Below are 17,527 nucleotides of genomic sequence, written 5' to 3'. Positions count from 1 at the left end.
GTCTTTGTTTAATCCTGATCTGATGGTGTCAAATTTGCAGATGAACTGAAGCTCAGCAGTTTCTCTTTGGAGTCTGGTTCTGAAGTTTTTTTGCCGTAAGATGGCTACCTTAACATCTGCTATTGTCTGGCCAGGGAGGTTGAAGTGTTCTCCTACAGGTTTTTGTATATTGCCATTCCTGATATCTGACTTGTGTCCATTTATCCTCTTGCGTAGTGACTGTCCAGTTTGGCCAATGTACATAGCAGAGGGGCATTGCTGGCATATGATGGCATATATAACATTGGTGGACGTGCAGGTGAATGAGCCGGTGATGTTGTAGCTGATCTGGTTAGGTCCAGTGATGGTGTTGCTGGTGTAGATATGTGGGCAGAGTTGGCATCGAGGTTTGTTGCATGGGTTGGTTCCTGAGTTAGAGTTGTTATGGTGCGATGCGTGGTTGCTGGTGAGAATATGCTTAAGGTTGGCGGGTTGTCTGTGGGCGAGGACTGGCCTGCCTCCCAAGGTCTGTTAAAATGAGGGATCATTGTCCAGGATGGGTTGTAGATCACTGATGATGCGTTGGAGAGGTTTAAGCTGAGGACTGTAGGTGATGGCCAGTGGAGTTCTGTTGGTTTCTCTTCTGGGCCTGTCTTGTAGCAGGAGTCTTCTGGGTACACGTCTGGCTCTGTTGATTTGTTTCTTTATTTCCTTGTGTGGGTATCGTAGTTTTGAGAATGCTTGGTGAAGATCTTGTAGGTGTTGGTCTCTGTCTGAGGGGTTGGAGCAGATGCGATTGTACCTCAGTGCTTGGCATCACCGGCTCATTCACCTGCACGTCCACCAATGTTATATATGCCATCATATGCCAGCAATGCCCCTCTGCTATGTACATTGGCCAAACTGGACAGTCACTACGCAAGAGGATAAATGGACACAAGTCAGATATCAGGAATGGCAATATACAAAAACCTGTAGGAGAACACTTCAACCTCCCTGGCCACACAATAGCGGATGTTAAGGTAGCCATCTTACAGCAAAAAAACTTCAGGACCAGACTCCAAAGAGAAACTGCCGAGCTTCAGTTCATCTGCAAATTTGACACCATCAGATCAGGATTAAACAAAGACTGTGAATGGTTATCCAACTACAGAAAGTTTCTCCTCCCTTGGTGTTCACACCTCAACTGCTAGCAGAGCACCTCACCCTCCCTGATTGAACTAACCTCGTTATCTCCACACTGATATATACCTGCCTCCTGAGATTTCCATTACTTGCATCTGAAGAAGTGAGGTTCTGACCCACGAAAGCTTATGCTCCCAGTACTTCTGTTAGTCTCAAAGGTGCCACAGGACCCTCTGTTGCTTTTTACAGATTCAGACTAACACGGCTACCCCTCTGACACTACAATAACCTTGTGACCCATACACACAACTCCTTTTTGGGTCAGGACCCCTACAGTTACAACACTGAAATTTCACATTTAAATAACTGATATCATGAAATTTACAATTTTAAAAATCGTATGACCGTGAAACTGACCAAAATGGACCGTGAATTTGGTAGGGCCCTACCTATAATGGTTTAAAAGTTTTTCATTAATATTTAAATATCTGAAAAATTATTCTTAAAAGTAAATCTTTTTGTAAAGCAAATATTGGTGTTTAAGTATAATGTTGGCCTATTGTTTTTATCACAGTGTAGAACATGTAAAACCTTTGTCCTCAGACTACCTAGATTGCTGAACATCCCCTTTGTAAAGGCTCTTAGCAGTTACTACTTTTCCAATCCTCAATCCTTCTTCCAACCCAATGCTCTGCATCTTGAGTAACTGTCTGTTTCACACAACAATTCCTTTTATTTGCAGTTCATTCTAAATTATTTCCTTGTGTAAGTAGAACAGTCAGAAACTACAGGAGACATATTAACAATCGACTTTAATGGAATAGTTACAGAATAACTACAGTACAGCATGTACTGCATTTTCTGTTTGCAACTTCATGGAAAAAGCTGGATAAAAATAATACTGGTGAACCAAATAGACTGGTTTGTGAGTAACAGAATTATCGTTAATATTCAAACCCACACCAAAATGTGAATTGTTTTTGGAAGCTATGTTTCCAATATAGCAAAACACACTATTTCACACTTAGATAAAATAGCCAGATTTTAAATACCAATTTGCTCAGTTTTCAATAAAATGGGTAATGATAATGAAAATAGAAAAGAACCTTAAACTCAGGCAAATAACTAAAGAAAGCTGGAGAGTAAAGAGTGAACAAAAAGATGATGAAAGAGTATTTGAACAAACTAAATAAATGTAAATCTTCAGTTTAAAAGACAATGCATCTGGAAGTTTTAAAAGAACTATGGTATAAATTTAGGAAATAATATTCAGTAAATTATAAATCAGAAGTCTTCCCTGGAGACTAAGAAAGCAAAAATTTGCCTTTAAGAATGATAGAAAGGAAGATACTAGAAGATATTGACATATTAGCCTTGTTTCTTTTCCAAGTAAAATATTCAAACATATAACGAGTCAGTATTACCCAGCTCCTCAAAGGTACTTAGGTGTTGTTCCACAGCGGGTTACAACACCTAATCCCTGCACAGTCCAGTGAAATCCTCAGCCCCAAGCATGGAGAGAGTTATGTGCCTGAGGCCAGATTCACAATGGTACTTAAATGCATTAAGTACTTAATTGCCTCTTTAGGTGCCAACATTTAGGCACTGCTGACATTCTCAAACCACCACTCAGATGTCACCTGATCTTGTAGCATTGCAACACTTAAATACCTTTGTGAACCCAGCCCATAGGCACCTACTCCGTGGGTGCTCCAGGCTCAACCACAGAAAAGAAAGAGAGGGTGCTCAGCACACACCAACCATAGCTGTTCAGTGGGGTCCACCAATCAGGTGTTGGGTGGGGCCACTAATCAGCTGTTGGGTTGCTGGCAGGGAGGTGCTCATGGGAGGGTTGAGAGCAGTGAATGGTGGGGGGTGGGAAGAGGAAAAGCGAGGGCAGGGTCTAGGGGAGAGGGGGCTGAGCAGGGGGAGGGGACTAAGCAGGGGCAGGGGGCAGAGCAGGGGTGGGAAAAGGCAGAGTGAGGGCAGGACCTTGTGGGGAGGGGCAGAGTGAGTGTAGGGCCTCAGGGTGGAGCAGGGGTGGAGTACCCACTGGGAAAAATAAAAGTTAGCACCTGTGACCCAGCCCCTAAGAAAGGGATCCTCAGAAGTCAGCAAGCTGAGCAGGGAGCTGCCTGAGCTAACCAGGAGTAAAATGGTGGGGAGAGGGGTGGGAAAAAAAGAAGGGCTTAGGCATCTAAACTGCTAACCTTTTGTACCTGGCTGATGGGCCAGAGATAGGTATTTCCTTCTGCTGGCGATCCTCAGCTGCAAACCTTCTCCTGGAGCTAGGTGCCCAAGCCAGGTCAGCCGCTTATGTAGTCCATGTCCTAACAGCTGATAACATCTCTCTCACTGCCTCCTGTTCATGGGCAATACTCTCTCATGTTTGCCCGATGTTTCCCCATGCACCCTACCTATTGGTGGCCTACAGCTGGACCACCTGCTGCAGGGACTGCCAGGTATGTGCCTGCTCTAAGCATGCCTACAGGATCAACCTTCCCTAGTTTGAGAAGGGCTTTGAGCTGTTCATTAGCTGTGGGCAGCATCAGGGTGTAGGTGGCTTTGTGAATACCAACCAGCAGAAACTTAGATGCCTACAAGGTTAGTGACACCTAAATGGTGGAATTAGGTGCCTAAAGAGGTAGGTAGGCATCTAAATATTTTTGGAGATCTGGGCCTATGTGACTATTTAGAAGAAAGCTGTCCAACAAATTAGTTGATTAAAAAAATACATCTGGCCAAATTAATAACCTTGTTTGCTGCAATTACTCATTCAACTTCCTTGCAGTGCCATATACCATAGACTCATGGTACACAGTGCACCAAAATGCCATTTGGAAACTTCAGGTAGTGCACATAGAAACTTACTTGCTAACCAATGTTTCCTGCACAGATCACATTACACCTGATAGGCACTGGTTGTCATATAATTTCTAGATATAAATCCAAGTGCTGGTTTTTACCCACTTACCTGAAATGTGACCTTTTTCTTTGTGTAATAACTTCCCAGATGAAATCAGCTAAGGTTGCTGAATTGACAATCCCCTACTTTAAACAGCAGGGAGTTGCTGGTAGAGCAATTTCATCAAGGGATCCTTGACTCTGAATCTGCGTCATCTAGATTCACCAGAACCCAGATATATTGACCTTCTGGGCAAACTTTAAAGCCTATTTGCTCTCCATTCCCCAGAGGCGAGGACCAGGGAGTGGTAAGGGAATGTACTTTGTTCATTGTGAATAGGTGAGGAGTTCACAACTTAATTTGATAACATTTGTAAATGCAGGGAGGGGCAAAGGGGTTATGTACAGATATCTGAACCAACAAACTATGCAGGGGCATATTTTAAAAATCAAAATACATTTGATACTTTTATTAAGTACGTAAAAAAAGGTGAAAACTCATCCATGATCAGATTGATTGGGAGGTGCAATCTAGAAATTGCTGGGTGGTGGGGCACCTAAAATACTTTGTGCTCTAATTGCCACATTTTAGTAAAGTTAGTGGGAAAACGAGGAAAATTTATGGTGGCCATCAAATATAATGAGGATTGAGATATAATATACGTGATGACCAACTGCAGGACCTAAATTTGTATAGTCGAAAAAGAATACTCAAAAGGGGACAAGGATCAGAGGCTATATAAACTTGCAGGTAAGAATATAAATTAAAATGTTTTAATAAATTACAATTTAAAATAATTATGAATTATTATTCATAAATTCCTTCAGAAGTTGCTAGGACAAGATGCAGTGACCTGATGCTAAAGTTTATGAAAACTTGAGTATGAGCAATTGAGCAATAGAGCAGATATCTAAGCAGCAATACTGTTTTTAACATTTTTCAAAGGCCTCCCAAAAATATTTTTAGCACCCCAATTGAAAGGCTCATTTTAAATAAAAAGCTGCCAGCTTCCTTTGCAGCAGGAGAAATGAAGATCAGTTGTGTATTCTTGCCAACCTGTTTTATCAAGGGATAATTTTGAAATAGATGGTGGCCTATGGGCTGCTAACCTATCCTATCAATTTTTCCAAGACTTACATTGGAAGTGAGATCTGTCAGTGAAATAACAATAAAGGAGCATAAATATATTAAAATCACTCACCTGAAAGTTGGGTAGATATTTTCTTTTTTCCTTCTCTTTAGCCTCCTCTTTTTCTTACCTTCCATTTCCCATCCATTCTGTCTATCTCCAACCCAATTTTCTCATTTGTGTTTTCTCTTTATTATTATTCTGTCCCACCTCATCCCCAGGGCTATTGGTGGGGCTATTCAACACACACACACAGTCATCTACAAGTCAGTCCAGGGGCTTCCAAAAACCCTGGAAATCCACAAAGTTTGTGGGTTCCAAAGGTCAGCCATTCACAGCCATGTTGAGAACTAGGAAAACACCCTAGTGATGGGCTCGCAATGTGAAAGTTAGCTTTGCAGCAAAATGAAATTCATCTCTCATTTAAGGGGGAGGAATAGCTCAGTGGTTTGAGCATTGGCTTGCTAAACCCAGAGTTGGGAGTTCAATCCTTGCGGGGGGTCATTTAGGGATTTGGGGCAAAAATCTGTCTGGGGATTGGTCCAGCTTTGAGCAGGGCGTTGGACTAGATGACCTCCTGAGGTCCCTTCCAACCCTAATATTCTATGATACTTCTATTTGGAGAGTCCTAAAGAGCATGTGGCCCAAAGGCCAGCTCTGTAAAGTGACAGGATTAACCTGTCTGGTACGCTAACCCACATTCCATTCCACTCTAAGGGCAGGAAGTAAAAACAACTTGCTTCTACAAGTCACACCATAAAAGCTACCAGTCATACTAGATCTGAACCTGGCTAACAGGCAAAACTTGTAATGAATGCAAGAACAAGTCAGACACTATGTCTCAATGATCAGGGAGCCATGTAGGGAGTGGCTACTAAAACTCTACCAAATCAAACCAAAGATGGACAAATGTTATGAAAAATCATCATGGTATCACATCTTTCTTGTTTTTTTCAAACCTCTAAATGTTGGATTTTGACATTGACTTTGGCTTATCCAGCCAAAAGTTAGTACGTTGCTGTTATTAACAGAGGTACTGGAGAGTCTGAGGGTATGTCTAGTCTGCAATGTAAACCTAGGATTAGTGGGACTTGAGTCAGCTGACCCTGGATTCAAGAACCCAGGGCTTGAGCGTCTACACTGAGTGTTAACCCTACATTAGGGATTTTCTAAAAAGAGCTTGAACCTTGGGATCTGGCATCCATACTGCAGCACGCAGGCCTGAATAAAACCAACCATATCTCAGACTCCACAGCACTCTCCTGAAACACGACCACTCTAGTCCTTTGACTGTGGTGCACTGTGGGAAAACTTGACTGTCCACCCTACACATTACAGACAGTGTGAACAGCCTGCCAACACACCCTGCCCAGCACTCATTTTGGTCTGTGTGCTCCCAGCTACTAGAGACTATGGAGGAGGCGCCTTTTGAACAACTTCTTTTGCTTGCGCTTTCATTCCTGTGTCAGGAAGCAGGCAGTGCTTCCATGAGACACTGGTGGACATCAGTGGCATGTTCTGACCCACCAAAGGCACCTGGCACAGCTTATGATGGAGCAGTAGGAGAACACAAACATGGCCAACTCAAACTGGCTGATGCTGCTCATGGTACTCAGTACAGTTACCGCTGCCCCTTATGTAGCCCAGTGCTTCTGAAGCAGGCCACACGCACAGGCTTATGGGAGTACATTGTCATGCAGATCTGGGATGACCAGCAATGTCCAGAACTTTTGCATGAAGAAAACTACATTTCTGAAGCTTTGTGAGCAGCTTGCCCCGACCCTCCAGTGTCAAGACACACAACTGTGTCCCCGTTGCTGGTCCAGAAGCGGGTTGCTATAACTGTCTGGAAGCTGGCTACTCCAGACTGCTAACGTCCGTTGCCAACCAGTGTGGGTTAAGTGGTGGTGGAGGTTTCTGCACCAGTCAGGCATGCGGTTTACCCCAAGGCATAAAAGATATTTCTGAGGTAATTGCTGGCTTTGAGAAAATGGGGTTTCCTAACTGTGCTGGGGCCATTGATTATGTGCCCATAATTTTCCCTCCTCAAGAAGCACACGAGTACCTAAACAGCAAAGGGGACTACTCCATTTTTGTTACAGACCTTTGTGAACAACAGAGGTCAAGTTATAAATGTCAAGGTAGGCTGCACTGGAAAAGCTCATGACCCCAGGAGTCTGCATTCATGGACCAGCTGGGACATTATTCTCACCAAATAACATTGTCATAAATGGAATTACTGTGCCCACCTTTTGCCTTGTCTTATGAATCTATAACCTGATTTCAGAGGCCCTGGCAAAAGAGAGCTTAATTACATTCACAGCAGGTGCAGAATGTGCTTTTGGCAGATTGAAATCCCATTGGAGATGTTTACAGACCCATTTGGATGCCAGTGTCATCAGTGTTGTCTGCATTACTGTGGCTTCCTGTGACTCCAAAGTTCCCTCTAAATTTTCCCATACATGTATGGAATGAATTTTGTTATGTGCACCAATATGGAGGTGATGTGTGGCGGGGTGGGGCCGAGGGGTTCAGAGTGTGGGAGGGGCTCAGGGCTGGGGAGAGGGTTGAGGTCCAGGGGGGTGAGGGCTGCAGCTGGGGATGCAGGCTCTGGGGTGGGGCTGGGGATGAGGGGCTCAGGGTGTGGGAGGGGGCTCAAGGCTGGGGCAGGAGGTTGAGGGCTCCACCTGTGGATGCAGGCTCTGGAGTGGGACCAGAGATGAGGGGTTTGGGGTGCAGGCTGCCCCAGGACTGCAGCAGGGAGGACTCCCCCCCCAGCCCTTGACCTCTCTCCCCGCAACAGCTCCAGGGCCAGGGCCAGGGGAGACTGCCTCTCCCCGCCTCTCCCCAGTTACGGCAGCTCTGGGGCTTGGGGAGAGCATCTCTCCCTGGCCACAGCAGCTCTGGGGCTGCGGGAGAGCCTCTCTCGGCGGGGCTGGGGGAGAGGCCTCTCCCCACCGCAGCCCTGAGCTCCCGCGCAACCCTTGATGGCCCGTTGTGCGGCCACACAGCTTAGAGGGAACTTAACTCTGCACCATATTTGTTAAGCCAGAGGTGAGCCATTTCCCCCTGACTAGACCTATGAAAGCGATGGGCCACTGAAACGGTACCCTCAACCAGAAAGTGCCCCTCCACTGTTGGAACTGGATGCACCTGGGCAACAGCAGTCAGAGATGCTTTGTGCTCCCACATTATGGACTTGCAAGGCCCAATGAAAAAGGGGGTATTGTACCTTCGTGAATATGCTTGTGGGTGATGGGTATAAGACTCATTGATTGTGGAGGGTTTCACTGCTTGGGGGATGGGGGGGTTGATTGCCACGCAATGTACTTATGAATAACCTGACTGCTTTTGAATGGGGTGGGGGGGATGATTCACAATCTGGATTGATGTAAAGAAGTGATGGAAGTATGAATTGATGTAGATAACTGTATTGATGAATAGTGTTTGTACGCTGATTCCTAGTTCTCCATGATCATGTGTTTACCTTTATTATTTTAAATACACATTGTATGCTACGGTACAGTGATAGCAATAAACTTTAGTTATACATGTGTATTAGAGAAGTACATTGCCCCATTGCCAGGCAGGCCAGCTGCCATTACCACACCAAAACACCAGTAACAACAGAATCTTTAAAAAAAAATAAAAGTGCACAAACAAGTGCAAACAGTGAAACCATGTACAAGACAGAAACCCCCTACTATTGCATGTCTCCTGGCCACCTGTTCTCCTTTCCCTTCTTTTCTGATTTGCCACACACTTGGTACTAGGAGGGGGTGAGGGTGGAGGCATCCACAAAGGAGGGGGTCAATATGGAGGGCTGCATGGGGCAAAGATGCCCTGCCTAGCCACTCATGGGACCCAACTGCAGGGCCACTCAGGCATAGAATTCACCAAGCTATCTCTGGACCACATCACAGAGTAACTCTCAGGGATTCAACCATGGTGTGGGTGATGCAGCAGAAGCCTGTACTCTTGCAGCCATTAGTGATAGCAGCCGTTCAAACAGCTCTTTCTGCATCTACACTCCAATGTAAGCCACTGTGCCCTTAAGAGCACCCCAATGCCAGATGGCAAGGGGCTGCCTGATGTATAACAGGAAAAGTCAGCTGGCCTGACTAGCTGAATACACCTCACACATTGTTGCCATGATATTTATTTTAAAAATATTTTGTAACATATCATTTGAAAACGAATAGCATGCTGGCTGGGAATATAACTGTGAAATGTATGTAGTGAAGGTGGATGTGAAATTATGGATACTCTCTGATATTGGGTTTTGGAGTCTCTAAACAGACCAAGGAGGCAAAACAGGTCTTTTCCCAGACAAAGGCGAATGGCCAGTACCTTTTTGGTTCAATTGCAAACCAAGCCAGGTGTAGTTATTTGCATAAGGGATCACAGGAAGATTGTTTACTTTGTAAAATCACAGAAGATTGCAAAAATTAAGTTAGCATCAGCTCCCTCACCTATACACAAAGCTGAGCTCTGAGGAGGGCTTCCTGCAAAGACTTTGGGGTATCCATCACTTAGGGGACACAGGAGAGCAGTACCCTTTGAGTTCATGAAAGGTGGATCCTCTCAGGCAGTTCCCCTTTTTGGAGAAGTGATGGACCAAAGTCAAAGGGGCACTAGCTCTGCCTGGACCATGGCCGGCCTTACGAGTGGCCAGGTTGGGTCTCTGCCCAGGGCGTAGTATTCAAGAGGATGCTGTGCTGGTACCTCCTACCCACCTGACCTGCTGACGGCCAGCAGGGCTTAGAGGCAGGCAGGCAGCATCTGGAGTGAAGGAACAGACTGAGATGCGGGAGGAAGGGAGCTGGACTAGCCAGGTAACTCCTCCGAAGTGGGGGTGCCCCTTCTCCCCTACTGCCTGCAGCCGCTGCTGTCCCCCTCCCTCAGCCTATGGAGCTGCCCTGGCCCAAACTTGGACCTGGAGCCTGCCTCCTGTGCTGTCTCCCCCACCTGTGTACCCGATCTCTGCTGAGCTGGGGTGGAGGTCAAGGAGAGCATGTCTTTGCTGATGCCTCTGGGTAGGGAGTGGGAGCTGCTGGAACTGCTGTTCAGGCTCCTGAATGCTCTTCTCAAAGAGACAGCGCGCTGACACAATCACTCAGGCACACATACACTCTCCCCCAACACACACACACACACACACAATCATGCACACATTCATCCTCTCTCTCACACTCTCAACATACTCCCCCTCACACACAAACACCCCAACACTCAGACACACTCCCCCTCACACACACCTCCAGCCCACACACACACACACACACACTCCCCCTCTCTCACACACACACCTCCCAAAACTCCGAGTTTGGTGCCAGGCTAGCACCAGCTGCTCAGCCAGTGTTTAATTTGTGCCAGGGCTAAGCCTGGCACCTCTTTCAATACAAATTAAGCACGATGGGAGGCAGCGGGGCCTGGAGGTGATGGGGGGGGGAGGGAAGTTGTTGAGATCAGGGACGATGGGGGGTGCCTGCTGGGGCAGAGGTGCCAAAATACAAGTTTGCCCAGGGCACCATTTTCACCAAGGCAGGCGCTGCCAGAGACCAGTGTACAGGGGCAGTCTCCAGACCTGGCTCTAATCCAGGATGAAGGGAGTGCTGCGTCATAAGAATTCTCAGCTTGATCTCCTGGTTCTTCCTGGCCCTAGATTTCACAGCTAAATAGAAGTTACACTTCTGTGGGATGTGTAACTCCACTAGGCAGTGAAGACACCTGGAGTGGCCATCGCCAACTGGGATAGCCTCCCAGCAAGTGACGCAATGTTTTAAGTCTCGAGAGCCAGGCATGCTCTCCCGAAAAAGGCAAGTCTCCATGATGGGGGGGAGGGGGAAAAAGGGGAGGCCCTCCCCTTGCTAAAAACTAAACTAACAACTTAATAAGCTAAACTAACACTAAGAAAAAGATTCTAAGAAGATGAGGCATGCTAAAAGCAGGTCTCTCTCAGGTGAAGGTGGTTGAGAAGGAATTGATGGCAGTTCGCCCACAGCACGGGACATGTACAGTGCATGTGTGGGCTGAAAGGACACAGCTAATGAAAATCTCTAATCACATGCATCCGAAGAAGTGGGCTGTAGTCCATGAAAGCTTATGCTCTAATAAATGTGTTAGTCTCTAAGGTGCCACAAGTACTCCTGTTCTTTTTGCGGATACAGACTAACACGGCTGCTACTCTGAAATCTAATCACATGAGCACCTGAAATGGATCACGCATAGGGACACTACTTGAAGAAGAACCTTACTTATGAAGAAAGGTTAAACAAATGATTGAATGTTTAATCTTGAGAAAAGAAGACTGAGGGGGGAACCTAAAAACAGTCTTCAAATATGTTAAGTGCTGTTATAAAAAAAGACAGTGATCAATTGTTCTCCACGACCACCGAAGGTAGGACCATGAGTAATGGGCTTAGTCTGCAGCAAGGGAGATATAGACTAAAACTTTCTAACTACAAGGATAGTTAAGCTTTGGAATAGGCTTCCAAGGGAGGTTGTGGAATCCCCATTATTGGAGGTTTTTAAGAACAGGTTAGCCAATCACCTGCCAGGGAAGGTCTAGGTTTATCTAGTTCTACTTCAGCTCAGGGGGCTGGACTTGACCTCTTGAGGTCCCTTCCAGGCCAGCCCTACATTTTTATGATTATATGCAGTAACAGGTAAATACCCATAGGTTCTGACCCGGCAAAGATTTAAGCACATTTAACTGTATGCACGAGTAGCCCCACTGATTTAAATGTGACTACTCACTTATACAAAGTTAAAACACATGCTTGGGGGTTGAATTTTCAAAAATGGCTAAGTGACTTAGGCCCAGATTCTCAGAGGTATTTAGGGGTCTATGTGCCTATCTACCCCTTTAGGCACCTAATCCACCATTTAGGTACCACTGACACTTTCAAAACCAAAGCTCAGCCGCCACCTAACCCCGTGGTTGCCTAAGTCCCTAGGGCACCTAAGTTTCCACCAACCTAGACCCAGATGCTGACCCACACATAATGAGCAGCTCAGAGCCCTTGCTCAAGCTGAAGCCCCAGAAGCCCCAAAGCTGGACTGGAGAAGCAAGCAGGGGATGCCCTATCTCACCAGCAGAGCCTGGTCCTGTAGGTATGGAGCGTAACACCTGATACCTGTCAGACCCCAGAGCAGAAAGGCTGGCCGCAGGCCAGCAATAGGTGGGAGAGAAGCACAGAACCCACACTGAAGATGGGGGCCACAGGGACTCATAGGGCGAGTGGGAAAGAGGTATCAGGCAGGAAGACAGTTTCAGCTGGTTGGGCCAGGACTACCTAAGCAGCTGACCTTGCTTAGGTGCCTAACTCCAGAAGAGGGTTAGTGGCTGAAGATCCCCAGCTGAGATGCCCATCTCTGGACCATCAGCCAGGTGTGCCAGGTCAGCAACTTGGGTACCTAAGACACCTTTCTCGGCATTTCACTCCTGGAGAGCTTAGGTGGCCCTTCATTCAGCTTGCTAGCTTCTATGGGGTCCCTTTTTAGGCACCTCTCTCTTCTGCATTGTAGGGCGGGAACCTAAAAATAAATAAAATAAAAATAAATTAATGGAGATATCCTATCTCCTAGAACTGAAAGGGACCTTGAAAAGTCATTGAGTCCAGCCCCCTGCCTTCACTAGCAGGACCAAGTACTGATTTTGCCCCAGATCCCTAAGTGGCCCCCTCAAGGATTGAACTCACAACCCTGGGTTTAGCAGGCCAATGCTCAAACCACTGAGCTATCCCTCCCCCTGGATACCTAGTCCAGTGCTGAGGATTCCCCTGGGCAGCAGCCACTTCAGAGTTAGGCATTGCAATGCTGAGCCCAGCGATGCCTGCGTATCTTTGAGGGGCAGGGCCCCAAGCACTTAAGTACCAGTGACTTGCATTTTATCTGCATAGAGGTGCTCAGATACTACAGTAATGCACAAAGAAGAACCAAAATAGATAAAGATAAGGTAGGGTTACCATTCGTCCGGATTTACCCGGACATGTCCTCCTTTTGTGTGCTAAAAATAGCGTCCGGGGGGAATTTGTAAAGCACTCACAATGTCCGGGATTTCCCCCTCCCCTGGCAGAGCAGAGCGAGCGGCTGGGAGGGCTGCAGGAAAGTCCCGGGCTGGACTCCGGAGCAGCTTCCTCCTCCCACCCCCCCCTCCCTGCATTCTGAGCCGGCCGGCAGCTCCTCCTCCTGCAGCCCGCTCCGGCAGCCCTGTGCAGGGCCAGGGACCGGGTTTTGTGTTGTGCTGGGGAGCTCAGCCATGTGTCCGGCTGGCACAGAGCCCAACACCCTGTTCTGAGCAGCAGGGTAAGGGGGGGCAGGAGAAGGGACAGGGAGGTTCTGGATGGGGCAGTCAAGAAACGGGTGGGGGCTTTTGGAGGGGAGTGGAGAAAGTTTTGGGCAGTCAGGGTACAGGTAGGGGGTAGGGTCCTGGGGGGCAGTTGGGGGGGGGTCTTAGGAGGGGGCAGTTAGGGGACAAGGAACAGGGAGTCTTAGGTAGGGGGTGGGGTTCTGGAGGGCAGTTAGGAGCAGGGGTCCCAGGAGGGGGCAGTCAGGGGACAAGGAGCGGGGGGTAGGGGGCTGGGAGTTCTGGGGGGGAGCTGTCAGGGGGCAGGAGTGGGGAGAGGGATCGGAGCAGTCAGGGGACAGGGAGCAGAGGGGTTTAGATGGGTTGGGAGTTCTGGGGGGGCTGTCAGGGGGCAGGAGTGTGGAGAGGGATCGGAGCAGTCAGGGGACAGGGAGCAGAGGGGTTTAGATGGGTTGGGAGTTCTGGGGGGGGGCTGTCAGGGGGGTGGGGAGTGGTTGGATGGGGCGTGGGAGTCCCAGGGGTCTGTCTGGGGGTGGGGGTGTGGATAAGGGTTGGGGCAGTCAGGGGACAAGAGGCAAGGAGGCTTAGATAGGGAGTGGAGTCCCGGGGGGCAGTTAGGGGCAGGGGTCCCAGGAGGGGGCAGTCAGGGGACAAGGAACGGGGGGAGGGTTGGGGGTTCTGGGGGGGCGGGAAGTGGGAGGGGCAGGGGCGGGGCTCCTCCCGTCCTCTTTTTTGCTTGTTGAAATATGGTAACCCTAGATAAGGACTTTATTGTACTTACCGCTGAACTGACACGGACAGTCAGCATTATTTCCAGGTGTAGTGAGGCCTTTAAACACCCTCCAGAACTTTACTGTTTGAATTGCAGAAACTTCAGACAAGGCACTAGAAGAGGCTGAACAGCTCAGATGGACCTGGCCAATGTCCCAAATGTTACATGCTTTAGGATTCTTCGGGGTATCATATTTGCATTCAGGTAAAATAAAATTAATGTAAAAAAATTAACAGTAAGCATAAAAATAAACAGCATTTAGAATTGAGAGAGACACTCAACTTTAAGAGGTCCATTTCATGTCATTTTTCAAGACTTTCCTATACATATTCCACACAAAACACAAGCTTAATCAGAGAAACAGTCGGAGAATTAGGGCTGTGATTGCAATCTCCTTGGGCCATCTGTGTATGTGATCTCTGCAGATGCAGCATGCTCAGCTCTTGGGGGAAACAAAGGATGTTTCCTGCATTGCTCCCAATTCTGGGGTGGTTGTGTGGCTCTTCTTTACTGGTCATGGTGAGATCTATGATGAACCTTTCTGCATGAGGGAAATGCTGCACAGCGTCTTTGAGAGAATGAACAGAATGCAGGGGACTGGACTAGATGACCTCTCGAGGTCCCTTCCAGTTCTATGATTCTAAGCAGGATCAATTCCTCCTCTGCCAAGAGACTATTGGAAAGTATTTTTTTTAAATGTAACCCAGGGTCATTCTATCACTCACTGCTCACACCCTGTAAACGACCAATTGTGCCTGTTCTTTGGTGTTGGGGAAGGAAAAACAATTTGAAACTTACATAGAAGATAAAGACCAAGTTAAGAAAAAAATGAAATAACTATTGTTTGCAGTGTTGTTGTAGCCGTCTCAGTCCCAGAATGTTAGAGACACAAGGTGGGTGAGGTAATGTCTTTTATTGGACCAACTTCTGTTGCTGAAAGCAACAAGCTTTTGAATTTACACAGAAGAGGTCTGTGTAAGCTTGTCTCTTTCACCAACAGAAGTTGGTCCAATAAAAGACATTACCTCACCCACCTTGTCTCTCATGAAACAACAAGTCGTTCATTACAAGGGTTTAACTATTCATTGCTATTTCATAAGTACTATTTGCAAGCCAACTTCAGGCTGGAGAGCTCTAAAAATACTGGGCCTAGTTTGGATGATCATATATATATTGTACAACAGTTTAACTTCACTGATTGCAGTGCAATTACTCCTGATCTACACTAGAGCAGTATTGCCACCTTCAAACATTCAGTGACATCAGCTTAAATATCATGAGATTTTAAAAGAAATACTTTTAAAAAAATTTACCTTCTGGCTTTTGAACCTTCAGGCTTCATGTTTTCAAGCTTTTCTCTGCACTGTAAAGGCTACAAAGTTAGCTTTTACTTAAAACAAAACAAGCCAGATTCTCTCTTGTAATCACATGGCTCCAGAACCTGGTGTCTTAAATAAAACACCACATAATGTGGGAGTTGGCAGTACTGTTAGTGGGGAGTCTACATGAGCTACATTCTATATAGAATATGGCCCTAAATCCTGCAATTTATTGTGCATGGGCAGACTGCAGCACCTGCAAGGAGCCTATTGCTCCCGTGTAGTTCCTCATGAAAGCAACATGCCAAAATGCAAAAAATTGCAGGATCAGGGCCTGGCACAAATTTGAAGAGCATTCTGTGTTTGAGCTTCTCTTTCAGCATATCCCCGGTCTGCATAGATAGTTTTTGTCCATGCACCCTAGTACATATTATTCCTTTTTTTTAAAATGAAGGCCAATTTCATATTTCCACTATTTAACTTTACCAAAAATAATTTTCAAAGTGAGAATTTAAAGGGGCAAGCATGCTCCTATTGTGTGATTGAACCAGAAGACTGAAGATCAAGTGCTCTAGCATCTAAAAAATGTGTAGTTTTGCCCTCAAAACCCCTTGCAGTGTCAGTTGTCTTATACGCTTTGGTGACAGGGATTAAGATCTTGTTTGAGAAATAGCCACTTACACCGTTCTATGAGTATTTGACAAAACTCCTTTATTTTCTTTATACTTCAAAGCCATTTATAAAAACTCCATTAAAACCTTGATCTTTAAGTATTTTACTTACATTTGATTTATGCTTTGAAAATTTGCTCCTAATAAATTGCTCCATGACTTGATTTATCAGAAGGCAATGCCAGGTTTATAATGATTTCACCTGATAATGAGCACGCTTGGAAACCATATCACAAGACATTGTTGCAGAAATACCTCAGCATGATTTCCTGATAAAATGCTTGTAATCAATCATTCAATTTTGCCACAAGCCACTATATGCTGGGAAACAGTTTGAAATCTTATTTCTGAAATACTTTTGAACTCTAATGACACTTGGGTTAATACATAGTTAAAAAACCATAGATACAATTAAACCTTTGTCTGGCAAGTTCAGAATATTCGACATTTGACCAACTGCCATTAGTTTAGTTCCTGATGCTTAAGTGTCAGGATTTATGTCAATTACAAAACATGATAAAGGAAATACATTTTTCTAATGCATATTCCCATATGCTGTAATTAAAAGAGATCCCAGTAAAAGATGCCAAAGTTGAGGTGCAAAATGTGATCTTCACAACATAAAAATATTGACAGGTCTACAATCAATTATTTTTAAAAGATTTTTTTTAAAGTTTCAAATTAAGGCTATTAATTTAGTCTGTTATTTTGCATAATGAACACCTCAATAAGTGAAGTGTTCTATTTTACTCCTGGATGTAGCAGCCTTTAAAATTGCACATTCCAGTGCACTGGAAATACTGTACTAGATATTAGAATACCAATTTGAATAAACATTTTGATCCATATAGTTGATTATTTTGATTACAGTAGCACTCCGAATACATTAGGTGTGACACGTTGTCTTTGTCCTAAAGAGCTCACAATCAGCGAAGATAGGTGACAAATGAAAAAAATGAGGAGAGAAGACATGATCAATGAGGGTCATTATTAATTACTTGTGAGTTATGGTAGAAACAAGTCTTGACCGATTTTAAAGGAATAGTATAGTGGCTTTGTGAACTAGTTCAGAGGGAGCCTTCCAGGTCCATAGTGCTTCTCGGGATAGCAAGGAACACAAAACAGACTGACCAAAAGAATCCCTTTGTTGAACTTGGAGGGAAAACTCATGGGATTTAATACAGAGGACATGCAAAGAGCAACCCAGGATAGGCAAGGATGGCAGAGCCTTGTCTGTACCCTAAGCAATATCTGACAGGGCAGGAAGGATTCAGATTCAAGGCTGGTCTCTAACTAAATGCAATTTTACTTACACT

Source organism: Malaclemys terrapin, chromosome 1 (genome assembly GCF_027887155.1).
Source record: "Malaclemys terrapin pileata isolate rMalTer1 chromosome 1, rMalTer1.hap1, whole genome shotgun sequence".
Lineage (NCBI taxonomy): Eukaryota > Metazoa > Chordata > Testudines > Emydidae > Malaclemys > Malaclemys terrapin.
This window is presented reverse-complemented; position numbering follows the sequence as displayed.